At 57.1% G+C, this 25569-nt stretch overlaps 2 long non-coding RNA genes across 3 annotated transcripts; one reads left to right on the top strand and one right to left on the bottom strand.

Annotated features, from left to right (window-relative positions):
* Window positions 1-774: 774 nt before the first annotated feature.
* On the bottom strand, window positions 775-11850 carry LOC144371191 (uncharacterized). The gene is made up of 3 exons (XR_013431358.1): window positions 11534-11850; window positions 5814-10956; window positions 775-1441 (listed from the first exon to the last, which is right to left on the bottom strand). It is a non-coding gene; the product is annotated as an uncharacterized LOC144371191 (long non-coding RNA).
* Window positions 11851-18418: 6568 nt separating this feature from the next.
* LOC144371190 (uncharacterized) lies at window positions 18419-23639 on the top strand. 2 transcript variants are annotated; one of them, XR_013431356.1, is made up of 2 exons: window positions 18419-19596; window positions 22754-23639. It is a non-coding gene; the product is annotated as an uncharacterized LOC144371190 (long non-coding RNA). The 2 variants fall into 2 exon arrangements; XR_013431357.1 differs by lacking the exon at window positions 18419-19596 and adding an exon at window positions 19608-20469.
* Window positions 23640-25569: the final 1930 nt, after the last annotated feature.

Below are 25569 nucleotides of genomic sequence, written 5' to 3'. Positions count from 1 at the left end.
AAGGGGTGGTGGCAATGAGGACATTGACGCGCTGGGTGTGAGTGGCCCCGGCCCATGCCCCTGTGCCCACCTGGGCGTACACACCTGGTCCTTCGCTCTGAGTCCCAGCAGGCACAGGGAGAGCCAGGCCACCATGCATCCTGATGGCCAGGGTCCCTGGGATGAAGGTGCACCTCTGCTGGCCAGGGCCCTCCTGTGGTCACTGCACTGGGGGGGACGCGGGCCTCCCTGTCACACTGTCAGGTTGATCCGCAGTGCCCTCAGGGAGCTGGCCATGGGGCTAGGTCCTGGTGCCCACACATGCCACCTGCAGGTTCCAGTGTCAAGATGATTCATGCCACGGAGTGTCCACTCCCTAACCTGCCCCGAGTCACCAAGACTGACAGACACAGCTGCTGACGGAAGGTGTGGACGGCCGCAGCACGGGAAGGGGGAGGAGAGCGGGGAGGGGGAGGAGGAGCCGAGAAGGAAGGGGGGGGCCGCCGGTGGGGCAGAGGACAGAAACCTGCCAGAAAGTTCCGCGGAGCCCTGGGCCGTGGGAGACAGGAGCCAGCGAGACCCCTGGTGTCAGGACAGACCTCCCTAGTGGTCCAAGTGGGGACATTGAGCTTGTGGCTCCAGCCTCACTCCCCGGGTGACGACGGGGACAAAAGGGAGTGGGGAGAGTATATTAGGAAAAAGCAGTGTCCCCGGATGAGAGCCACTAGAGTGTGAGCTGAGAATTGGGGGTTCCGTGGGGAGCCAGATGTAGTACAGAACTGAGCTCATCAGAACTTTTTTAAAAATATATATATATTTTTTTTTGCATTGCTGGGATGACACCCAGGTCCTCGTGCATGCTGGCTCTGCCCCTGAGCTCACCCTCAGGCGTAAGAAACCTCATCACTATCTCACGCTGTCCAGACAGCTCAGCGTGTGATCATGGACTTGTCTTGCCCAGCGTGGCACAGAGCAGCGTGGGTGTTGCGGAACCTGAGCCCCCGGGGACGAGCTGTGTGTGGCCTGAGCTGTGTGTGCCTCAGGCTGGTGCTGAGACTTCACCCAGCGGCTGAGGGGCTTCTGCAGCTCCCTTGTAGAGCTGAGGCCAATCCTCTAGGGCCGCTGAGCAGCTCCGCCTTTCTGAGCCTCAGTTTCCCTGTTGGTGGTCTGGTGATGAATTACCCATGCACCCGGGTCGTGGGGACGATTCAGTGAGGTCACGCACGGCCCGCGTGCAGTCGGCACAGCTCAGCTCGGGCCACGTACGTGCTCCGGGGAATACACAGCCTCCAGCTGAGCTCGGGTTGACTCTGCTCCTCGACCTGATCCAGAACACGCCAGAGAGCTCCAAGTACAAGACGGGGGGGCAGGACACCAGGCAGCAGATGAAGATGGGAAGGCGAGACTCCCAGCCAGGAACACGCAGATCGATGTGGAGGAGAGCCCCGGGTCCTGGCGCGCTCTGAAAGCCGATAATAAAATTCAAAATCAATGGGGAAGCTGACAGGAAACCGATGGGGAGGCCACAGGCCAGGCGCCAAGCCACCCCAGGCCGGGAGCAGAGCTGGCTGGCTCAGGGCTTCCTGATGAGCGGATCCTCAGAACCCACCGCCGTCCGCCGTCCGGGGACCCAGACCTGGGACCCGCCGTGCTGCTCTGTCCACCCACCCCTCCTGCGCCAAAGCCTGGCGGACCGTTTCCCCAGCATCCATTCCCACCACGTGGGGCTTTTGGTTTTGATGGGACAGACAGTGTGTCTGGCAGAGAGATTCAAAGTCTTTCTCAGCTGACCGGGGCGGCCCCAATTTTTTACCCCTGCAAATGTTTCTCTCTTTTTTGGTGCCAGGGATGGAACTCAGGGGCACCCGACCACTGAGCCATCTCCCCAGCCCTATTTTGTACTTTATTGAGAGACAGGGTCTCACTGAGGTGCTTAGTCCCTCACTTTTGCTGAGGCTGGCTCTGAACTCACGATCCTCCTGCCTCAGCCTCCCAAGTCGCAACCTGCTCCTGAAAACATTTCTGAGCCTCTTCCTTGCACCAGGGATCGGGGTGAACTAAGCCAGTTTCCCGTCCAGAGCGCTCACAGCTGGAGGGAGGCAGGGCAGGGGACGCTGACCACCCAGTGCATCAGGTAGACAAGGGCCATGGAGCGCTCGGGGCAGAGGGAGGTAGGACACTGCTGAGCCCTTGCTGCCCACCCTGTTCAGTGGGGTCACAGGGCCGCCGTGATGCTCTGCAGGAGAAGAGTGGGAAGGAGGCTGGAGAAAGGGGACAGGGGAGAGGCTCAGAGAGGGACATGGAGAGAGAGAGACACACGCAGCATGTGACAGAGAGAGACTGTGGGTGACAGGAATCGAGAATCCCGTGCACTCAGAGACAGCGGTGGAAAGAGTGAGTCAGTGTGTACGTGGCGGAGAGAGAGGGGGGTACCTGGAGACAGAACAGACCCAGGAGGTGAGTGTGCATCACAGAGACCCAGAGACCGAGAGAGACAGGGTGCATGCAGAGACCCCCGCACCAGGAGACACAGAGAGGATCGGGGCAGGGCCGGCGGCTGCCTTTCCAGAGCTCCTGCCCGGCTTTGTAGATCTGTTCCTGGCTCCATGTGGCTTCCATCTTTGAGTTTCCAGAAGTGTCACCAGGATCCCCAAGAGCCGGCCCCGCCTTTCCAGGCCTTTTGGGAGTTCCACTCCCAAACAGTCCCAGCTGACCGGAGGTGGGTGGGTCACCGTCACCCACACAAGTTCGACTCTGCTGTCTCTCCAAACACAACGCGGGGAAAGAGAAGTGGAGACTTAAATGTAGTGGCTGACGTCACCTTGGCCAGGAGTGTGTGGGGGCCTGGGCTGTGGGTCACAAGCGTCCCAGTCTGTCCCTCCACGGGCCCTTCCTTGACTTTGCTTGGTTTGGGGACAAGGGGGAGGGAGGGAAAGAAGAAGAATCAGCGAGCAGACCGGTGAGCACCGAGCCGGGGTTCTGCTGCCGAGCTGCACCGTTGACTCCAGCCGAGGTCCCTGGTAAATTGAAGCCACATGCGAGCGCAGCGTGTTGATTTCATGCTCTGTTTAGAGTGAAAACACCCAGGCCTGGCCGACCGGTCTGCAGAACCGAGGCCGGTAATTAACTCATAAGGTCTTAAACTAACAAACGACTTCCCCTACAAGCGAAGTGTCAATCGAACCTGATTCATGACGTCGCTAATTGGTCTTCTTGGCTTTCACACTCAGTCCAGAGACGTCGGATAAATAAATAGACTGCGCTGCGTCCCCAAATTGCCTCTTTCTCAAAGATAAATGACAGAAGAGCAGATTGAAACCAAATTAGCGTCCTTGGGCGGGCGGGAACAGGGTGAAGAGGAAACAGCGTGGGGAAATCACCGGGTCCCGGTGTTTCCCAAGGAGACAGCCCCTGGACATAAAGCCTTTTCCTCTACGCCGAGAAGGGGACAGGAAGGGCCAGGTGGCCAGGTGGCTCCTCCGTCCATCCTTTTTAATTTTTGCTCAGTGAAACCCAGGCCCCACGGCCTTTCGGCAAGCATTACAAGAACCCTTCGCCCCAACCGCGAAAAGCAACATTTATCCCAAATATCGAGATAGCTCGGGTCCCACCCTGACTCACTGTCATCTGTCTCCAGCCAAAGGTCTCGAATGTGCTGCTCTGGTGAAAGAAACACAGTGAACTGGACTCCGTCACAATGAGGTGCCTTGGCTCTCAGCCACCGCCATCAAGAAAGCCAAGAAATGACCCACCAAGTCCAAGAGAGTCTTTGCAGACTGCACACCTGACGAGGGACCTCTTTTCACAAAGTGGAAGGCGCGTTCACATCCCAACGATAACAATACAAATCAGCTTAAAAATGGGCAGAGAGTTCCGAGGAGACACACCGGGGGCCAGTGAGCCCACGAGAAGGTGCCCACGGGCACGGGTCACCCGGGAAACGCAGGCAGATCCAAGCCACAGTGAGGCACCAGGTAAGGCCCCCAGGAAGGTCATCAGCAGATACAAGAGGACAGGAGTCGGTGGGGACATGAGCATGGCACGATCAGGGATAAGCCTGGTGCTGCAGGTACAATGTGACATCCCAGGCCCGGGTAAAGGATGCGTCTGCAGGTGTGTGGCCATGAGTGTCACCCCTAGAAGGAGGCTCGGGAAGCGGGGCCCACAGCTCTGACGTCAGGGCTTCTGGGTGGAAGGGGGATCGGTGCACAGGTGAAGGGGTCTTTGGCCATTTGGGGATTTTTTCCCTCTGCATTTGTGACGGTGCGGAGGTGAGGTGTCCCCCAAAATTCCATGTCGATGCAGAAGTGTTCAGAAGTACCATGACTGGACGGTGAGAGCTGCGACCCCATCGGTCCGGCCGAGTCTGAATGGACCCCCGGGGGGTAACTGTAGGCAGATGGGCATGACTTCTTAGAAAAGTGGGTCACGGGGGACACCTTGGAAAGGCGCAGCTTCCCTGTGGCCCTGGTCCTCTGGGCTTCCCCACCCTCCATGAGCTAAGCAGCCTCCCTCCACTGAGCTCTTGCGCCATGATGGGCCTCGCCTCGGCCCACAGCTGTGGAGTCTGTGGACTGAGATCTCCGAAACTGTGAGCCCCACGTAAACTTTCCTCCTCTAGGTGGTTGTTCTTGGGTACGTTGGTCCTGGCGATGCAAAACCTGACCCAGCGCTAGTTCACTGTTACTTAACAAGTATATGTTAAAAAATAATGAGGAGGAAAGAATATCCCTGAGAAGTGGTGTACAGGAACTGTCTGTAGGGGACCTGGGTGCTCGGCGTAGGGGGTCACCCCCGAGGTCTGCCAGGATGAGGCAGGAAGTGTGTGGGAAGGTTGTTTGACTTGGAGCTCAAAGGCTGGGCGGGACTTGCCTGGGTAAGGAGCCCTGAAAATGGAGGTGGGAGTGGGGTGGTGTTGTGACAGGTCCCATCCATATTGCCCAGGCTGATCCTACCTTGGTAGGTTTAAAGCACATCCATGCATTAACCAGGTTGCATTAACCAGGATGCACTAACCAGGATGCACTAACCAGGTTGCATTGACAGGATGCACTAACCAGGTTGCATTAACCAGGTTGCATTAACCAGGATGCACTAACCAGGTTGCACTAACCAGGTTGCATTGACAGGATGCATTAACCAGGTTGCACTAACCAGGTTGCATTAACCAGGATGCACTAACCAGGTTGTACTAACCGGGATGCATTAACCAGGATGTACTAATCAGATTGCACTAACCGGGATGCATTAACCAGGTTACACTAACCAGGATGCACTAACCAGGTTGCACTAACCAGGTTGCATTAACTGGGATGCATTAACCAGGTTGCATTAACTAGGATGCACTAACCAGGTTGCACTAACCAGGTTGCACTAACAAGGTTGCATTAACCGGGATGCATTAACCAGGTTGCACTAACCAGGTTGCACTAACCAGGATGCACTAACCAGGTTGCACTAACCAGGATGCACTAACCAGGATGCACTAACCAGGATGCACTAACCAGGTTGCATTAACCAGGATGCTTTATTTTGGATTTATCCCTGTGTAGCAACTGCAGAGAGGCACGCACAATTTATTTTATATAAGAAAAAAAGGGAAAATGAAAGGGAGGAGGGAAGGCAAGGAGGGAGGAAGAGAGGGAGGGAGGGAGGGAGGGAGGAGGGATAAAGAGGGGGAGGGAGACCCCACGCCCGAAGGAGGAAACCTGGGGTGGCCTGAGGCCAGCCGACCTGTTAAGCCATGGAGGAGGGAGAGAGGGTTCTAGAACCCCCTGGGTTTTACATACTGCAGTTCTTTCCCGATGGAATTTTCAGAAAAGCAGTGACCTTACCACCTTTCCTAATTCTGTTCCCTGGGTCCGGCTTCATGACGCGTGACTGTGTCTTTGAGGCCATCTGCAGCTGGACTGGAGCTTTCTGCAGCGCCTCTTCTTGGCCCCCGGTACGGGTGGGTGCTCCTGCCTCCCCCACGCCCCTCGCAGTCTCAGGTCACGTTGTCAGCTCGCTCTGGCCTTGGGCAGCTGGCGAGATGGCCAGCGTTGGTTCTCAAAGCCAGATGCAAAGCCTTGCTCAAACTCCCTTGGGCCGTGTGCTGGATCCCCGTGCGGAAGGCCCCACGGGGTCCTCCGAATCCCTGCCCGGGGTTTCTGGTCATTTTCTGTCACCTCACTGGCACTCTGGGAAAACGCTCTGTAAAAGCAGGCGGGGCACCAGTACCAAACACTTGGGCTTCCTCCCAGCGTGGACTTGCTTGGGTTACAATATTGTCTCAAACTAATGACCGGAGCCTCAAAGTCCACCAGGCTAGGATTGCAGCCAGGGTGGCCGTCCACCCTTTTCAATTTTAAATTGAATTAAATCTTGGGTTGTTGGCCTGAATTAATTGTTCAGTTTGCAAAAAAACAATCAGACCTATTCTGTAAGTCGTACCAGATGTGGAGTATGGTGTTTTTTTTGTGTGTGTTTTTTTTTTTTTAAATCCAGCAGCAGAGAAAAATCACTTTTAAAATGCAAGCATTTCATAAACAGAGAGACGCTTGGGTGTTCTTTCAGAAAGGAAAGCATTTCTAAAGCGCTATCCTTGAACCTGAATTACCCTCCTTCCTTGGAACCCGGCAGTTGACGTTGAGCAAGGCCGTGTAAACAGGTTGTACATACGTCGTCTGCGGGATGGACAGACAGCACCACCGGCCTTGAGTGTATTTTAAAGGCCTTTGATCAGCGGGAAAGAAAACAAGCCACGTGCCTTGACACCTCACTGCTTGGAAAGTCACCCAGAGTCTGACCTAGTCTGACCTGCCCCGTCACCTACCTCCCTTGACACTCGACCAGTTCAAGTCAAGTCCTGGTGACGGCAAAAATCCCCCTTTTTTCCAATCCTCAACTGGTGTTTCCTCTCCTGAAAAATAAATACCCTCAAATGCCTTTCAAGTGGTTAATGTGAGATAATATCTCAGCTTTTATGACGGAAGGTCTTACCATCCCATCTTTATGAAAGATGCTTCGACTTAAAAAAAATATTAGAAGTTATTTGCGTGAGAAGAGCTACTCTTCATAAATACGGGCCGGAACGAGGCTGTTAAAGCATCCGTTAATCTTGATCCTCGAGGCACAGGAGAGGCAAGGAGAAGACTTGAGGATAAATGGTTTTCTCTATAGCCAGAGGCAAAGCGTGCACACTACAGCCCCCATTCCTCCAACAACGGGGATAAATCTATTTCACGGGTTTCCTTTCTACGGTGCCCGTTAAACCAGGGCCCTGTCAAACAAGCACTCCATCCTAATATAAACAGCACAAAGAGGAGCACACGTCGTGGTGGAGATTAATCTATTTGAGGAAGTCAACTCTAGATCATTTAGGCAAATCATCCCGGTATATCCGTGGTGAGAACCGATTCTCAGCCTCGTGTCTGAATTATACACCGTCTTTCACTTCCGTGACCCTCGATAACCACAGGGACTTTTACCTCCAAGTGATGCCCAACAAGAGAAAATGGCATCGTCCGTCACACACGTTTACCTTTCTAATCCCCCAAGGCAGAAAGCACAAAATATGCGTTTGGGAGGCGAAGACGACATCAGGAAATCCGCCAACCCACCATGGAAAAGGCGCGGGGCAAGGGGACCCAAGAAGATGGGGGCCCTGGGGTGGGCATTCGGAGGTGGGTGCGAGAAGCAGGTCAGCTGCTTGAGAGCGGGCTCAGTCTTCATTGTGACCCATGGAGTCAGGGGCCAGGTTTGACTTTGGATCTCGCGTTCAGGTTTGCATCACTGCGACCCAAATCCTTGATGAGAACAACGTAGAGGAGGGAAAGTTGATTTTGGCTCGTGGATTTATAGAGGTAGAGGTTTAGTCCATGGTCAGCCAAGTCCCTTGCTTTGGACCCCATGTGAGGCAGAACAATATGGCGGAAGGACATGGAGGAGGAGCCCAGCCCACCCCATAGTGGACAGGAAGCTGAGAGAGGAAGAAGTGGCCAAAGAGAAGAGGAACCCCTCCGGGCAGCCTCGAGTGACCCGCCCTTCCATCACACCCCACCTGCCTCCAGTTACTCCTGGTCAGTCCATTCCAGCTGGAATGCACTGAGTGGGTTCCGCTCTCGCGGTCCAGCTGCTTCACCTCTGACCAGGCCTACGTTAACTCAGGAGCTTTGAGGGACTCCTCATACCCAAATCATAACAATTCACCCCTGGTCCCCACAAACCCACGTCCATCTCACAACGCAGAATGCGTCCTTGAGTCTGCAGTGGGTGTGAGCACGGAAACTCCTGAGATGCCCTCCCGTCGTTTTTTTTAATTTTCTCTGTGCAAAGTACTTAGTATCTCTTTAGTGGCTACGAGCTCTTTCACTACCACAGCTTCCTTGGCCCGAATTGTATAGACTTTTTCTGGCCAAACCGCCACGTTTTTAAAATCGGTCAGCTCTTCACTCTCTTCCTGATCCTCACGGTGAACCTGGCTAAAAGCCGTCCACAAAATCCACACCCCTGACTTAATGCTGGGCTGCCTTGGAATTTCTTCCCCCAGATGAACTACTGCATCACCTTTAAATTCAGCCTCACATAACATCTCAGGACACTGACAAAATTTTAGACAAGCTCTTTGCCAGAACGGAGCATGAAGGGCCTCTAGTCCAGTTCCCAACAGATGCCTCCTTCTCGCTGAAACCGCAGGAGCACAGTCTTTACTGTCCGCCTTCTGGTCTTCTGAGCTCCCCCCAGAATTACCCATTAGACTCTACTTACAATGTTCTAAGGCTTCTCCAGCCTGTGTCCACATTTTTTTTTTTCCAAATACCTTTCACAAATCAGCTCCAAAGGCTTCTGAACCACATGGGCAGGTTAGTCACAGTAGCGAGTGATTCCACTTCTTAGAACCAATTTCTGTGTCCATCCGTTTTGCACCCTTGTGACCAAAATGCCCGACAAGAACGACGTAGAGAAATCTGATTCTGGCTTATGAATTTAGAGGGTCAGTCCACGGTTGGCTACATCCTGGGTTAGTCCACGGTTGGCTGAGTCCACGGCTCTGGGCCCCAGGGAAAGCAGCATCATGGCGAAAGGACATGGTGTGTGTGTGTGGCAGGGGGGGGTACTGTTCACCTGGGTGCAGCCGGGAAGCAGAGAGGGGCAGATGACCCCTTCTGGGCAACTCCTAGTGATCCCCCTCCCCAAGCCACCCTCACCCTACCTTTGTAAAGTTACCACCCAGTCGGTCCATTCCAAAGAGAATGGACTTACCAGGTTCCGGCTCTCCCAGTGAACAATCCTGCAGGAACACAGGAGCCGTTGGGGACCCCCTCACATCCAAACCACACCAGATCTTTACTGGCCATAAAAGATGGGTTTGCTCAGCCAAATATCAGTATAAGCCAGAAACCAGGGCATTTGCCTGCATCCAAGAATAAGCTGAGCTGGGCCGATAGGGCCAGCAACCTACAACTTTCGAGGACTAACCCTGGTGGTAGGAACCGTAAATGCTGTACGGCTTTCTGCAGATGCAGAGAGCTTCCTGCTAAGAAGTTGATTCAGCTTCCGTGTGGAGCTCCAGAGAACAGAAGTCTCTCTCTGTGGCTTCTGCAGTCAATCTGCCGCTCGCTGGCTGACTCTGTGTCCTGTCCTTCAGTTCTTTTTAAACAACTATATTCATTTTATAGAGGAGGAAACAGAGCCTCTAGATCAAAGCAGGAACACAGACCTGTGACCACCCCCCCGCAATCCACTCTACTAAAAAAAGGGGGGTCCCTAAATAGCCCCCAAAGTGGGCCAGCCATGGTCTTGGCATGTTCCTCCACAGGCGAAATGCATGAAGACGCATCTTAAAGCAGGGTTGTCATGGCGATCTGACGGGGTCAGTTATCTGATTGGTATCCGGATGCTTCAAGCTGTAACATAAAGGGGAAATCCAACTCAGCATGGGGGAGATGCAGAAGGGCTTGGGTGGCCAGGGCAAGATGGCAAGTGAGGAGGACAGGACAGGGTCAGCACATGGAGTGTGAGAGGGTCTTCCAGTGAGGTTAACTGCTGCTTGACGAAAGTGCCCGTTGACACAGGTGGGGACCCCGTCAGACAGACACTCCCATGCTTGTGCTCCTAAGCCGGGGATCCAATAGAAAAACTGAGACAGTGTGTGGACAGAGGGGCCACCAAGCAATCATAGTGAGAAGACCATGGACAGGGAGGAGGTAGGAAAGGAGAACATTCCAACACAGAATCCCACTTGATTCCTAGCTCTGGGCCCTTCTCTTTGGAGAAGTCTGTCTCTGTGGCTTCTGCAGTAAATCTGCGGCTTGCTTACTGTCTCCGTGTCCTGTTCTTCGATTGGCTGAATGGACCACTCCTAGACGGGAACAAGAATTGCTAGAACATCGCGAGCCAGTTTATTGGTTCTGGAACCTGAGACATCTACAGGGAGGGGTGGGTTTCAGGACAGGGTTGCTCTAGAGGGGAAAGGTCAAGCCGAGCTTCAGTTCCCAGGACTGGCTGGCTGCTGCCTTCCCCTGGCCCCGGGCCCAGGCTGGCCATCTTCGGGGCAGAGAGGTGACTCAGTGCTGTTCCCTGTAGCACAGTTTCTTCTCCACAGTGCTGTGGGCAGACGGGCTGAGTCCTGAGCTCGCTCTCCTGGGGAAGCAGCCGCATAAGTTAGGTGACGTGGAACTTGACAAGGGACACGGCTCTCCCTGTGTGAGAGCGGGGACAGACGCTGTGGAGGACGGCAGCCGGGGATCCGCCGCCACGCCATGGGCGCAGCGGATGCTGGTTGTCCCTCTCTGTGTGTGAAGGAGGTTCTTTGGCCACCGAGATCCTCCTCCCAGCTTCTAAACCTTCCTGGTCACAGCAGGGACATGTCCAGAGCCCCTCCTCCATCGGGCACTGGGCTGAGCCCTCGAGTCACCCCCTCGGCGGACCCTCACGCTGGCCCCCGTGGCAGAGCAGCGGGTGTTACCATATGCTTACAGGTGAGCACGCCAGCATCTGGAAAGGCCAAATAGAGAATTGCCTGATACACGCAGCCAGCCAGCGGAGGGTGGTGGACACAGCCCCGTATTCCTTTGGATTTAGAGAACTTAATAATAAATGAAAATCTGGTATAAATTTAAAAAAAAAAAAAAAACAGGAGAAGAAGGACACAACTGGTTTTGCTTTCTGCACTGCTGAGTCGAGAGCATTCCACCCGGTCGCCCTGTCCTTTCGTCAGCACGGCTCTTAGGAGCCTTCTGCCCCAGTGGGCACGGGTCCCAGGAATTGCCTCATCCCAGGGAAAGCGGTTTTGAAAACCCGGCTCCCCGCCCGACGGCCGGAGCTGGGGGAGCAGCTCACCCGCCTGTCCGTCAGGCCTGCTGTTCAGCTCACTGTGCAAACTCTGGAGCTCAGCGGTCAGGAACAGCAGGCCCTCCCCACTCAGCCGGGACACGACCCTGCCCTCTGGGTTCTCGGTCACCTCACGGCTGCACCTGCACCCCCTGTATCGGCCTCCTTGGTGTTTCAGGACCACAACCAACGTGCTGCTGGCTCAGGGCCCATGCACCACCTCAGCCTCCCTCCAGAGCACCTGCTCGGTGACTTCCTTGAGGTCTCTGTTCCAACGTCCCCTTGGCAGAGAGGAAATTGCCGCCGTCTTCGTGTGAAACAGAACCCCTTCCCGCGGCCCGAGTGGCTTCCTTTCTCTGTGCCCAGGATTCAGCCTATTTGCCACGTTATGTTGATTGACAGCCTCTCTATTTGTATTCCCTCACTGGAGTGCAAATATTTTGACAAAGGGACTGGGGCCTTTTTAGTGCCACATCCTCAGAAACTAGTATAGAGCCTGTCATACATTTGGTGCTCACTAATGTGGACCAGGAGGACAAGTGCACCTTATGTCCTTCAAAAAAAAAAAAAAAAAGTGTGTGTTTTTATGTGTTCCAAGTGTTTATGTCTTTTTTTTGGGGGGGGGGGTACAGGGGATTGAACTCAGGCGCACTCAGCCACTGAGCCACCTCCCCAGCCTTTTTATGTATTTTATTTGGAGACAGGGTCTCACTGAGTTGCTTAGCGCCTCGCTTTTGCTGAGGCTGGCTTTGAACTCGTGATCCTCCTGCCTCGGCCTCCCGAGAGGCTGGATGACCTAATTCTTAAAAACTCCGAATATCTAGCACACCCAAAGCTCTAGGAAGCCCTACAGAATTTGCTTAAAATCCCTGGGACCCAAGTCTGATCATTTGACACTTTTGATAGAAAAATAGAGACTCACTGAAAGACCCGAGGTCTGGTGGAAACTCCCGAGAGTAGCGCTGGCCTGCTCTCGTCTCATTTGACAGGTGAGGAAACCGAGCCCCCGAGGAACGCAGGGCGCTTTGGGGCTCCAGGGAGAGGCAGGGGCCCTGGGGAGAGATCCTCACCCCTGCTCTGGAGACACTGCCTCCCGCCCTTTCCCGAGGTGCATGGATCCGAGATCGCTGGGGCTAATTACCCTGACACTCCCATCAATAAGCCCTTCGGTGCGTATTAATGGGCCGTCTCTTCCACCCGCAGCCAGCAGCACCTTCATTGTGACACTGTGACACTGTGACACTGGGGGTACCGTTTTTCAGGAGCCGTTGACGGATTCCTTGAAGCCGGAGCTCCTGGGTCGACACGTTTTCCCGGGAAGAATCCGTGTCCGCGATCCTTGCTGCTCTCTGAGTCACATTCTTGTCCTCTTGTTCTCCACACTGGAGACCTACACGCACCTCCTGGGTCCCTTCAGATGCATCGCAGTCGCTGACCCGGGGAGCACGGCCCTCACGGCGAGCCGGAGGACGGCATCGGTGGGAGCAGGACGAGGTGTGGCGGGAACGCCAGGCGACGTGGGCCTGGAACCGGCTCCGTCCCCAGGTGGGTGTGAAAGGCAGACGTCAGAAGCTTCAGGTCATACACACGCACACACTCGTCGCTTCTAAATTCAGCACAGAGCCAGGGGACAAGGTGGAAGGTCTGGGGCCAGTTTACCGTCACTCATGGCCCAAATCACAGGGAAAGAAGGTCCATTAGGGGGTCAGTGTTTCCAGACCTCTCTGGGCTATGGCATCAGGACCTCTAGGTGTGGCCCTGGGAAGCGGGACTGGGTGCCCTCCTGCTCTGAGGATGCACCTCCTCCAGGGCCTGTCTCCTGCGTCCCTGCCTCCCGGTCCTTCTCAGGTCATCTCAGCCATGAAGAATTCTGTGCCCAAGCTTCACAGTACGAGTCTCTAACTGCCTCCCGGGCTGCAGGGCTGCAGGGCTGCAGGGCTGCAGGGCTGCAGGGCTGCAGGGCTGCAGGGCTGCAGGGCTGCAGGGCTGCAGGGCTGCAGGGCTGCAGGGCTGCAGGGCTGCAGGGCTGCAGGGCTGCAGGGCTGCAGGGCTGGGCACCCAGACATCAGTCTTCTGGGGTCTGTAGTTCAGCGTACCAAGTGACCAGTGGTGACCACAGGGTATGGCAAAATAGCAGACACAGAGGAAGAGGGTGGGAGGGAGCTGGTGGCTGTTAGGTGCGCCTTTCTCCTGCCACCTAGATGACTCTGCAGCTGGAGTCCAGCTCAGTTCCCTCTCCAAGGGTGGATGTGCAGGCATCTGTATCTGTGACCTCTTTCTCTGGCGGTCACTGCACAGGGGGATGTCTGGCGACCAGCCTGGTCTCTGCAGACGGTTAGGTGCTAGCAGCCGGGTCTCTGAAGGGATGGTTTTGAAAACTAGAATAATGTAAATCACCTGCCTCGGCCGAAAACGCTTTCGTGGAGAAGCGAACGAGGAAAACATTGCCTGGCACCGACTCCCCGAGTACCCAGCCCTGTGCCCCTGGTGACGCATCTTTAAGCAGCAAACACTGTGATCCCTGGCCAATTTCTGCCGCTCCAAACTTGAACGGCGTTTCCCCAGCCAAGTCCTCCACTCAGGGCTGTGATCTAGCATCCCGCGGATGAAATCGCTTCTCGGAATTCATGGAGAAACGCTGCAGAGCCCCCGCGTCAGGGTGGGGCACAGCCTTCACTCCCCAGAGACAGGCACTGACCTGCACATGGTCCCAGGCCTTTGGGAGTGGATCTGGCCCTGGGTACACCCTGGGCCAACCCGTGGCTGCTCCAACTGGCCAGTCTCCACCACGTGTCTCCTTCGGAAAGATGCCCAAGGAGTGGTTAATAGATGCTTTTGATCTTAAACCCCCGAAAGTGAACCCAACGTTCAAAGAGCGAGAAGCTTGTGTAATTAGAAGTTTGAGCTGGGGTAAGGCTCCAAGAAGGGCGTTGACTGCGTGGGGTCAGTATGGGGAGAGGTTTCCTTGGAGGGAATCAGGGGAGGCGAGGCTCCTCTGGGTTGGAGCCGTGATCATCTAACCCCAGCCCTATTTTGTATTTTATTTAGACACAGGGTCTCACGGAGTTGCTTAGCACCTCACCCTTGCGGAGGCTGGCTTTGAACTCGCGATCCTCCTGCCTCAGCCTCCCGAGCCGCTGGGATGGCAGGCGTGAGCCATCATTCCCGAATCAAGACTTTTCTTTATACAGAGGAAGTTGAGTCCCTGGGGAAGTCAAGTAACTTGTCCCCAATCCCAGAGTGCCGGGGGTGGGGATTGGAGCCCGAGGCCAGACTCCAGCCCCAGGGCAGCTCCTGAGGACAGCGTGAGCAGCCCTGGCAGCAGCAGCAGCAGGACCTCGGCCATCTGAGCCACGAGCCAGCCGGGCTTTGGCACCCCAGGTGTGCGTCTTCACCAGCGCTGCCTCAGTGGGTCCCACCCATGAAGGTCTAAGGCAGGGCATGCAAAACCCTCAGCCCGTAGTGGCCGTCACCCCGTCGGCACCTCTAACTCGCGTTGAGTATCTTCTGAGTCAACCACTACTGTTTCCTTTCATTTATCTTTCTTTAGAAAACCAGACCTGGCCGGGGCCCTGTGTCTCAGTGTCACCTAAAAGACTGTGAACGGGTTGCCTGTGGCTGGTTCAGGAACTAAAGAGGACATCTTCAGGAAGGCCGTGGACACCGCCTAAAGCCTGTATAGGATGCATCACCACCTGTGGGGAGGAGGGCTGAGTCCTGGAACCCTCAGTCAGCCACATGAACCCCCCTGGATTTACCACCAGGGAGAGAGGAGCGCGCCCTCTGGGCCTGTTACCGTCCAGCTCCCGTGAGCCCCTGCAGTCCAGGCTGAGTTCACTGTCTGTGGCCCGTAGCAGCTCTTCCCTGGACCTGCTCCAATGATCTGCAAACCGCTGAACCCTGAACCCAGGGCCTCTTGGGCCACACGCACGGCCACGTCCTTTATCTAGAACTCTTGGGCCAAGCGAGGCTACACCTTGGAGTCTTTCAGGTATCAGGTGAGACCCCACCTGTACCGCCTGCCACTTCCTACCTGGCTTGCGGACCTGGGAGCTCTCCGAACAGCAAAGCGTGTCGCTCTTCACGCTGAGTGGACGGAGGCGATTCCAGGTCACTTCCTGCCGGATGAGGTCAGCTCTGGGGACCGGGAAAGCCAGGCCGAGTTCAGCTCTCGCTGTCAAACGGCCGACCGGAAAAAAAAAAAAAAGGGTCACGTTTTCAGAGCTCCTGGGATTTCTGCTTTTCGGATGAGTGGCAGCCGACCTGACCCCTGTATTTGACGAGGAGCAGAGGCAGGCCGGGCGGGCACCCGCCCACAGCGCTAGGACTCGACGGGATCCCGACAGGCGGAAGTTCACGTGCAAGGAAAGCAGCCTCCTGTGTTAGTAACTGCAGCTCTGCCTCCTTCTGCCTTCCTGAGGGAGGCCGCCAGCACCGAGGCTCTAGATCTCTCAACCGGTGTCACATTATTGCCTCGCTGGACGTCCCCCCGGCCTCTCCACACTCACCTCCTTAGCCTGATTCACCAGGCCTCTAGTGGTCTAACCCCGGCCTGGCCTCGTCTCACGCCCTGACTTCCCTCCACCAGTAACACTTTCTTGGCAGACCCTCAACACGGCCATCGGCCAGGGGTGCTGGTGGCCTCTGCTGCATACTGCTGCCACCCCCAGTGGGTCCTGCCACTCACCCACCTCTCACCCCTCCGTTTCCTGCACAGGGCTGAGCAGAAGTCAGGATGTGGCCGTCCTCCCAGGAAACCAGGTTCCGCAGCCGGGAGTCCCCACCCACGCAGAGCAGGTGCTCCCAGCACCCATGTCCCACCCACCAGGCACCCCCAGCCCTGCCCAGATCCCCGTGGCTCCTGGGCTCCTGATGGCTGTGAAGCCACTGTTCTCACTGTTTCCGAGTTTGATTTACAAGAGAGAAAAGCAACTACGGATGTGTTGGGGCCCCCACGACTGTGGCATCTTAGAAGGGAAGAAACCCTACCACTCTGGCCTTCCTGATGTGCTCCTGTCTAAGTTGCTAGTTCAATGCTTATTCGAAGGGTGGCCTGAGCCCCGTGTCTCCCCCGAGGTGCCCGGTGCTCGGTGCCGCACGGCCGGTGGGCAGCAGTGTCCCCCAGCTCACTCGAGGAAGGTCCTGTCACTCACCCCAGGTCTTCCCTGTGCACCAGGCCATTGGCTACAGGTCTGCAGGCTTCCCGGTGCACGGTGTGCATGGGAAGGTGACTCGGATACTGGAGCAGAAGGAAAATGTCCCACAAGTGTCCCCAAGTGCCTCCCTCTCCCCCCCCCCCCATAGAACTTCACAAAGGCGCCGAGCTCTGGCCTGGGCAGCGCCGCCCACCTCCGGGAATCTCTGTGCCTCGTCCACGCCTGCTCACCCGGGCGGCCTCAACTCTGAGGTCAGCTGGCTGTCCGCCCAGCAGGACTCAGCCCCACGGCTCCCAGGCCTTCCCAACCCAGCAGACTCGGAGCCATGTGTCATTTTTGCCTGCATCCCCGGCGTCACGGTCACACTGCGGCCACCAAAGGACACCCTGACACGTCCTCACCCCGGACCTGATTTCATGGGGAAATAGGGTTGTCGCAGAAGTGACGGAGATCAGCTCGCTAGGGTGGACCTGCCTGCCATCGGAGGGGCGTCTTCAGAAGAAGCGGAAATTTCGGACGCGGTCGCGGAGACCGCAGGTGTGACGTGTGGGCACAGCGCCCAGAGGCTGCAGGGAGTCAGGTTCCAGCCTGGGCTCGCCCGGGGACGGCAGGTCAGGGCTAGCACCGGGGATGGGGGTGCAGGGCACAGTCTTCCCCAGAGCATCGAGCAGGAAGGAGCCCGCCCAGGCAGCCCCGGCCTCGGACCTGCAGCCACAGGCACAAGGGAGCAAACCCTGAGGGTTGGGGACCATGTTACAGGGCCCACAGGAAGCTCACGCTGGGCCCTCAGTATCTGTGGGCTCCGCAACCTCGGATCCAGACAACTCTGGATGGAAAATACATATATTTCAATAAGTGCGTCTGCACTGAACACGTACAGATGTGTTTTTGCTCATTATTCCCAAACGAAACAACATGACCGCCATTCCTGTGGCCCTTACATCAGATATTCTTCGCCATCGAGCTGCTACTGGAAGTGGACAGGAGGTGTGGGTCATGTGCTGACACCAACCATTTTATATCCGGGGCTGCAGCACCTGCGATTTGGGCGTCTGCGGAAGGTCCTGGACGCTCTCCCGGCCCTAGCACCCACCAGCATTTCTAGCCATGGAAATGACAGTCGTCCCCCCCCCCCCCGCCCTCCTGGGTCCTCCCCCTGCTCCTCCCACCCCCCCTCAGTGCACACCCTGCCCCTAAGTGCCCCTCCCCTCTCCTCCCCACAACATCCATATTGTCACAGCGGTGGCCACAGGGTCTCAAGAGCAGTTCCGTTTCCCCGGAGAACCACCCTGGAGTGACCGCTCCCGGACCGTGGCCTGCCTGCTCCTTCCAGCGCCCTGGAGACCCGTCAGAACAAGCGCCATGGTTCAGCGACATCTCCCTCCGGCCCCGTGTTAGGTCGGGGCTGGACTCTCCAAACAGATCCGCTCAAGTCCTGGCCCCCAGTGCCTGAGAACAGGACCATAAAGTCCTGACCCAGGGACCTGAGATGGGACCTTCAAGTCCTGGCCCTGGGAAAGGAACCTTCCTTGGGAGCCGGGTCTCTGCGGATGGCCTTAGTCCATTTCCAAAGCTGACACTGGGGAATTCACAGAGGACACACGTCTCCTTTTGCTCAAGGACCTGGGAGGTGAAAAGTCTGAGACTGGGCGGCCCCGTCAGGGGAGGCCTCGCTCCTCGGCTTTATAATGAGGGCAAGGATGGAGGCGGGGCTCCGGCCTGCAAGAGGAATTGGGCCAAGTCCCCGCACGCGACCCAGACACCCGTCCCTAGGCCCCACGCCCTGCCATGTCCAGGAAGGGGGGTCCAGCACAGGGCTCCCCAGCCGACATGTGGCCAAGCCAGGATAAAGTCGTAAGGGCTCGCGGTGGCCCTTCGTCGATGGCTGGCATCCTCATGAGAAGGGTCACAGACACGCGTGGAGAAGGTCAGGTGATGTCACGGGCGCCCAGGGGGAAGATACTCGCGTGATCATGAAGACAGAGGGAGCCGCCCCGCTGAAGCCAGGCGCAGCAGCCGGCGGGCAACACCAGACGTGAGCAGAGGGCGGGGCCTGCCAACACCTTGATTTTGGACCCCAGTCTCCAAAGCCGTGACCGCATGAGCCTCTGCTCTCTCTGGCCACGCGGGGGGTGATGGCGGCCCCACGAGAGCCGCATGGACGATGGCCACGCCACACACAAAATGAGCTCTGACCCACATCCAGGAGCACCGGCTGCCACACACTGGGACCAGCCCAGGGATCCAGGCTGTGTCGGGAGCAGCAAGCCGGGAGGCCCAGGGACTTTGGAGCAGTCAGCCCAACCCGCAGGACAGGGCGAATCCATGACACCTGCCCCAGTTCCTCCTCTCTGCTTCCACCCTAAGGTCAACCGAGGAAGCCAAGCGAGTGCTCCAAGCCAGTCCCAAGGCATGACCCAACAGCTCTGTCCCAACAGCCTCTGGCAGGGCTCCCCTGCAGCTGTCCTGCGTCTCTGCCGGCCACCAGCCTTGGTGACAAACACGAGCCATGTCCCCTGAGTGCCTTGCCACGGGGAACTCGCTCCCTGTCTTCCTTGTGGTCCACACCTGAGGACCCCAACAGGCAGCAGTTTCAAACGAAGACTTCGGCTGGCGGCTGGGTCCTCCTCTTCCGCATCCTTCTCTGACACCACTTCGGGCGACTTCAGAAGGGAGAAGGGATTTCTAACATATTCGCAGACTGACCAGAGCATCTCGTTCCTCAGAACACCCTGAGCCCCCCGTGCCATGCCTGGCATACAGTAAGTGCTCAGTTAACAACCTGCTCAGTAGAGCTGACGGCTCCCTCCTCCCCTGCCTGCCTCGCCGTCACCCGCCAGAGCACCACACTTCACCTGGGGACGTTGCTGGGCAGGACAATCCTCCTGGTTACTCAATAACGGAGCAAAAGAGCTTCCCACCGGGCACCGCGGCCTGCCGTGGCTGGTTAATAATCCCGGCTGTTAATATTTATGAGACCCGAGGCCAGCTGTGCCGTGCGCCTCTTTACCAGCCAGCTCTGCAGCCCGGGAGTCTCCTGGGAGTCCACCTGTCCCCAGGTACCGGGCTACTGAGACTCAGAGCAAGCGGAAGACCCACCCTCCTCCCGCCACTCATGTGACAACCTTTGCCCTCCTGCATCTTCCTGGTACTGATTTCCCTTCCGTTCCCTTTTTATTAAAAGGTCGGCTTAGCTTTTCCTCACTGCAGGATTCTACTGTCCCCTCTCCAGGTAGCCACAGTGGACAGAAACATCAGACAGGAGCCAGGCACCCCGGGGGGGGGGGGTCCCGTTTCCCAGCCGGTCACTGGGGGATACTGGTTAGCCCCCCCCCCCAGAACCTTCCTGAGCAGAGTCTTGCAGGGAGGACGTATTTGGGCTTCAACCCGTTGCCTGGGTGCCAGGGTTAGGGGTGCCTGAGACCAGCCCGCCAAGTATCTCTCAGGGCCGTGGATTCAAAGCCAAGTGCCGCTCAGGGGGGACAATGTCCTGAGCCGCGTGGGGGCTGGGTCCTGGAAGGAAGCGATGCTGGCCTGTTCTGCAGGCAGCGGGGAGGAGCCGCGTGGGCTGGGGTGTCTGAGAGGCCACCCCGGTCCCTGCAGCTTTAGTGCCGACACAGACACGTGGCCTTGCTCACTGGCCTGTCCTTATCAGAAAAACGAGATGATCAGGAGCAAGTCACTTTAGCTCAGTGGGTAAGGACCCCTGGGGTTAAGCCCTGGTACCACCCCAAAAAAAGAAGTGATGGGTACAAGTTCAGACCTTGCTCTTTCCTCTGGCCCCTCCCTTCCAGCCCCGTGAGACTGCTCAGGAGGACACCCACTTGAGAGGCATCTCATGGGGTTGCTCCCTTCATCCTCGGGAGACTGAGGCTCAGAGACACTCCTCCTTTGCATAAGCAGATATTGAGGACCAGGAGAGGGAGGAGGAGGACACCCACGTGGAGCAGGCCTCTGAATGATGACCAGTGGGAATCACGTCACTTAAAAGGGCTGAGAACCTCTGTCCTGGGGACCAAAGGTAAAGGGGAGCAGAGGAAGTTAGCAGAGCTGGGCCCTGGGGACCCGCAGGCGGGGCTCCAAGAACCAGGACACGCAGATAGCACGGAGCGTCCCTGGTTCCCGGCCTTTCAGGAGGCCCTGGGCAAAGCCCCTTCCTCTCTGCACAAGAATCGGGGATGTCCCAGGAGAATTAGTGGGATCTTCCGGAGAGTCGGGACCCAGGCAGAGAAACACTGGGCAGGGCTGAGGGAGGAGAGGTTCGTGAAAGTGCCGTGAAGGAGCGGAAGTTTCCGGGGATCCGGAGGGAAACGCAGCGCACCCTGGCCGATCCCGTGGACGGGCCTCGCTGTCCTCAGACCCAGGCCTAGAGGGACGAGGGCAGGGAGGGGTCCTGGGAGTGCAGGAGCTCCAGGAAGTGGGCAGCAGTCCGGCCTCGGGGAGAGGAGCGTGGCCACTGCCCTGGGTCAGGGACAGAGGGCGTCAGGAGGAGGGAACGAGCCAGCCTCCGCGAGCTCCCGCTGCTGCCTCCCCCCACGGCCCGAGCCCCACCACAGTAGAAGCTGGAAGACAGGAACCGGCTCTTGAATCCCTGAGGTCAGCCCTTTTGGGGGCACAAGCCAAGGTGGGAAAAGTGGTACAGGACCAAGGATGACTACCTACCAAGGAGCAAGGGAGAGGAGGCCATTTCAGAAGTCAAGATCTGTGGGCACAAGGGAAGCAAATCCTCAGAGGCCCTTTGGCCAGTTCAGAGGGGGAAATGGCTCTGTCGGGAGAGACCGCGTCACCTAATGTGGGTGCGTATCAAGGGGAAGTTGTGATCTGACCCTCAGTCTGTTTTGTGTTGCTATAACAAAAACACCAGAGGCTGGGAAACCTACGCAGAAAAGCAGTGCAGATTGCAGGTGACAGGCTAAACAAGGCCAGGACGTGAATCACTGATCTCCTTGGACTTTATGGAGTGCTACTGAGGGGCCCTGGGGTGCCACCTGGGTCCCCCTCCAGGAATGAGGGGTCTACCCTCCCAACTGCTGGTGGCCCCAGGCAGCGGCTGCCTCTGGGGAATACGGCCTCTTCACCCAAGGCCAGTCTCCTTTCTGGGGTGGCCATATCCAGTGATGGATCCACGCAGGGGTGTGTCAGCCCACGCCTCTCCCCAGCCGCCCAGCTCCAGGGTCTAGGGCTGGCCTTCGCCGTCACTGAATGCCCCAGGCCCAGCTCCTCCCTGTCCGGCCTCCTCCTGCTCCTCTCCTGACGCGTTGGCATCAATCCACCAGCAGGTCCCGCGTCTCAACCTCTGTTTCCGGCCTCCACCTGCCGCACGCGCTCCAAGTTCCCCACTCTCCTGTGCTCATTGGACTTGTCTGAAATCCGAGTAGTTCAGTGGCCCTTCAGAGGGCTGTGGCTTTGTTCTGCCTCAAAGATAGGATGTCCAGCAGGAACGGTTATCAGAGAAGGCCGGGGGAGGGCAAGGGTGATGATCCTTGGGGTAATGATCGCCAAACGGTTTCACAAGAGGGAGCTCTACCAGATGGTCCTACAGGAGTGGGGTGGGTTTTGGTACCAGGGATTGGACTCAGGGACACTCGACTACCGAGCCCCATCCCCAGCCCTATTCTGTATTTTATTTAGAGACAGGGTCTCCCTGAGTTGCTTAGGGCCTCGCTTTTGCTGAGGCTGGCCTTGAAATCGCCATCCTCCTGCCTCGGCCTCCCGAGCCCCTGGGATGACAGGTGTGGGCCACCGCGCCTGACCATGCATAGTTTTACAAAGCAGGAGAGCTGCGTAGTCATTGAGTTTTGGAAAATACTGGTTTGGGTGGGTTTCTTGGCTGCGGGCCCTGTCTGAGCGTTTCCTGTGCTGATATGTCTTACTAATCTTTTGAAGAGTTTCCAAGTGTGGTGTCCCTAAGCTCATGTGCCCGTAGGACGCCTGTCCCCTCTCCAGCACGGCAGCCTGTGCAGTGACGTGGAGGTGCTGGCTTCCAGGAAGGTTCCCATGGGTAGAAGCTTCTTCCACTGCTACTTTCCTTTCTGCTCCCTTCTTTGCAACATTATGGAGGAGGGAAAGGCCCCTGTTGAGCTCGGCCTGGGGCCTGAGGCAGGTGTTGGACAGGAGGCCTCCTGCAAGCCCCACTGGCAAGGAGAGACACAGACAGGTGCTAGTGTCCGGCTGCCCTGCTGGAGCAGTGACCCTGCAGCTCCTGGGGGGAGGCCAGTGGCCAAGCGGGCACTGGAGGCTCAGGCCCGGGAGGCTGGCTTGCTCCAGAGCACATGGATTTTTCCAGAGCCTCTGCTTTCCTACAGGCACCGATGCTTCCAGGAGAGCCGACGAAGGGACAGAAATGACCGGCAGTCCTTTCCAGCTGGCTGGGGCGCCACCGCCCATCGCTGGCGGCCAGGGCTCTGACAGCGGCAGCTCCAGCCCTGGAGACAGAGGCATCCGGCCAGGCCAAGTCCGTCTCCGCGGCCTGGAAAGCTCCAAGGCAGAGTTTCAGCACAAGCTTGGCTCCGCCACACGAAGAGGACACAGACCAGCCCCGATGAGGTCTCCCTGCCTCGCGTGGCCCCGGGCCAGTTCTCAGCCATCTCTGTGGAGGGAGGGAGCAGCTTGTGCAAAACCAAACAGCAGGTCATCCCAATTCTGCTTTTTTATCTAATAGAATTGTAACTGCCACATAGAAACACAGAAATTGTGTCTGTTAGTGTTTTACTGTCAGTGTCTGATACATGGATGTACATTGTATTGAAGCATGTGTCTGCAGGACTGGACTGGGATGTTTCCACAGACGTGTAGCCTTGTGTGAGGGGTTGAATGCACCATGGCAGATCTTTATCAGGTTTTTATGGTAAGAACATTCAAAACCCTTTCTTGTAGCCTTTGGAGGTACCCTCTACCCAATCTCTATCTCCAGCGCTATGCAGTATCATGTTAAAACTTAATCCAGGAATGGGCGCAGTGGTGCATGCTTGGGAGGCTGAGGCAGGAGGATGGCAAGTTCAAAGCCAGCCTCAGCAAAACTGAGGCTCTAAGCAACTCAGTGAGACCCTGTCTCTAAATAAAATATAAAATATAGGGCTGGAGATGGGGCTCCGTAAGTTCAATCCCTAGTACGAAAACAAAACAGAACAAAAACTTATTCCATCAGTATGTACATCTATTAATGCACCAATAAAATAATGTGGAAAAATACCTTATTCCTGTCTAACTGCAACTTAGCATCCCACAGTCTAACCAGGGTTTTGCTGTGTCTGCATTTGACAATGAGACTCTCTGACACTCAGAGTCCGGCTTGTGTGGGGTTTGACAATGTCGGGTCGTGGTGCACACAGCTGCCTTGGGTCTGAGCGCCTGATTCCAACCCCAGCTCTGACCCTTCTTAACCTGAGTCCTGCTAGAAGCTGGCCCCGAAGCAAGGATCAATGCACAAGCGGCTCAGGTGGGAGGCACTGCTGGAGGTTGAGGTGCCCGTGTGGAGGGTGCCCATCGGGCCCCTCTCTGGCTCTGTCTTGCTGGAGAACTGGAAGACCACTAAAGCACAACCCGGTGACCCTCCCGAAGCAAGGAGGCTGGGCCGCCAATCTCATAACTCATCGGGCGGTCAATCCCCTAGCTGACGGCTGCTTCCAGGAGGGTCAACATCCTGGCCATTCTGGCCAGCCCATGCGAGGTGGGGAGGGAGTCCACAGAGGCAGAGTGTCGTAGTAGCAGGTGGCAGGACTGGAGTGTGGGCCTGAGAGACGTGGACAGACCACCATACAGCCAGTATGTATCTCTGTGAAATAGGTCAGGAAGAAACCAGCCTGACCACAGGACCCTCCTCTGCAAACTGAGGATGGCGGTCAGCATCCTCAGAGAGGCCACAGACTCCAAGGCTGCGGCTGGAGCATCCACGCCCACAGCACCTGGCCTGGAGAGCTGGTGCTGGCAGCTGGTGGAAGGCCTGGGTTCTGCTCCACTTGGGCCTCCCTGAGGGCTGCTCAGGTGTCCTCCTAACATGGCAGCAGCTCCCCAGGACACAGTGTCCAGGAGGGAAAGCAGGAGATCCAACGCTTCTACCCCCTGACCTGGGAGGCCACCCACTGTCCTTTCTCTAGAAGCCTCTTGGACACACAGGTCAGCTGATTCATCACGGAAAGGGGTGACCCTAGGGCATGAGTGGCAGGAGATGAGGACCGTGGGGACACTCTCGGAGGCTGGCCAGCTGACACGTGACAAGTACACATCAGGGACTGTTTTTATTCTAAGAACAAAAGAAAGATCCTTGCAAAGCCCCGGCTCTGGAGCGTCAGGTTTTTACCCAGCTCCTCCAGCTCCTCCCTGGGGACAGATGGCTTGTTCTCTGCCTCGCTGACCTTCCCCAGAGCAGGTGGCACCTGGCTTTCAGCTGCGCGGGAGGCAAAGTAAACAGAGGCGCAGAGACACCCACCGCGCGGTAATGAAGCAGGGAAAGGTACGCGCTGCTATCACAGCCCCAGCTGTCCTCCGAGGTGGGCGTTAGGGCCGCGAGAGTCTGTTAACGGGGAGTGACTTTGCCAAGAGGGTCTGCCAGGCAGAGGCCAGCGTCCCGTGGATCACCTGCAGGTAGCCGCAGGCTGACTCCCGAGCCAAGCCCGTTTGTTGGAAGCCCAAAGTCCTGAGCCAAGGAGCCCAGCCTGGGCCCGGATGGACGAGGAGCAGAATGCAGCTTGGCCAGGCGCCGCCCGCAGACCGGCGGGCAGTTGGTGGACTGTCACGGCTTCTCACGGGGCCGCCTGCCACCACAGGCCCTCAGACCATGTTGCTCCGTGCGCCAGAGGGTTGGATGGGGTGACGTGCTTCATTCTCCACCTGCTTCGGGTCACCCGTCTGGGTGTCTGCCGTTCACAATACGCCCCGTTGACAGCTGTACCCTGGGGTTGGTAGCTGCTTGGCTCCCAACCAGACTCTCCCTCCTTGGGAATTGGAAGTAGAGCCCCAGGGGACGGTGGCCCTCCTGGGGTCCCTGGATCTTTAACACCCTGGGGTCCAGGAGAGGCATGCCGTTAACAGAGAAGCGGAAGAGAAGCTGAAGAAGGAGGCAGAGAGGAAAGATGGAAAGACAGCCCGTCCCAGTCTCCACCGGGCCCCTCCTCGAGACCCC

The sequence above is a fragment of the Ictidomys tridecemlineatus genome, chromosome 16 (genome assembly GCF_052094955.1).
Source record: "Ictidomys tridecemlineatus isolate mIctTri1 chromosome 16, mIctTri1.hap1, whole genome shotgun sequence".
In the NCBI taxonomy this organism is placed as follows: Eukaryota; Metazoa; Chordata; class Mammalia; order Rodentia; family Sciuridae; genus Ictidomys; species Ictidomys tridecemlineatus.
The sequence above is the reverse complement of the archived record's forward strand: the minus strand, read 5'-3'. Positions and strand labels throughout refer to the sequence as shown.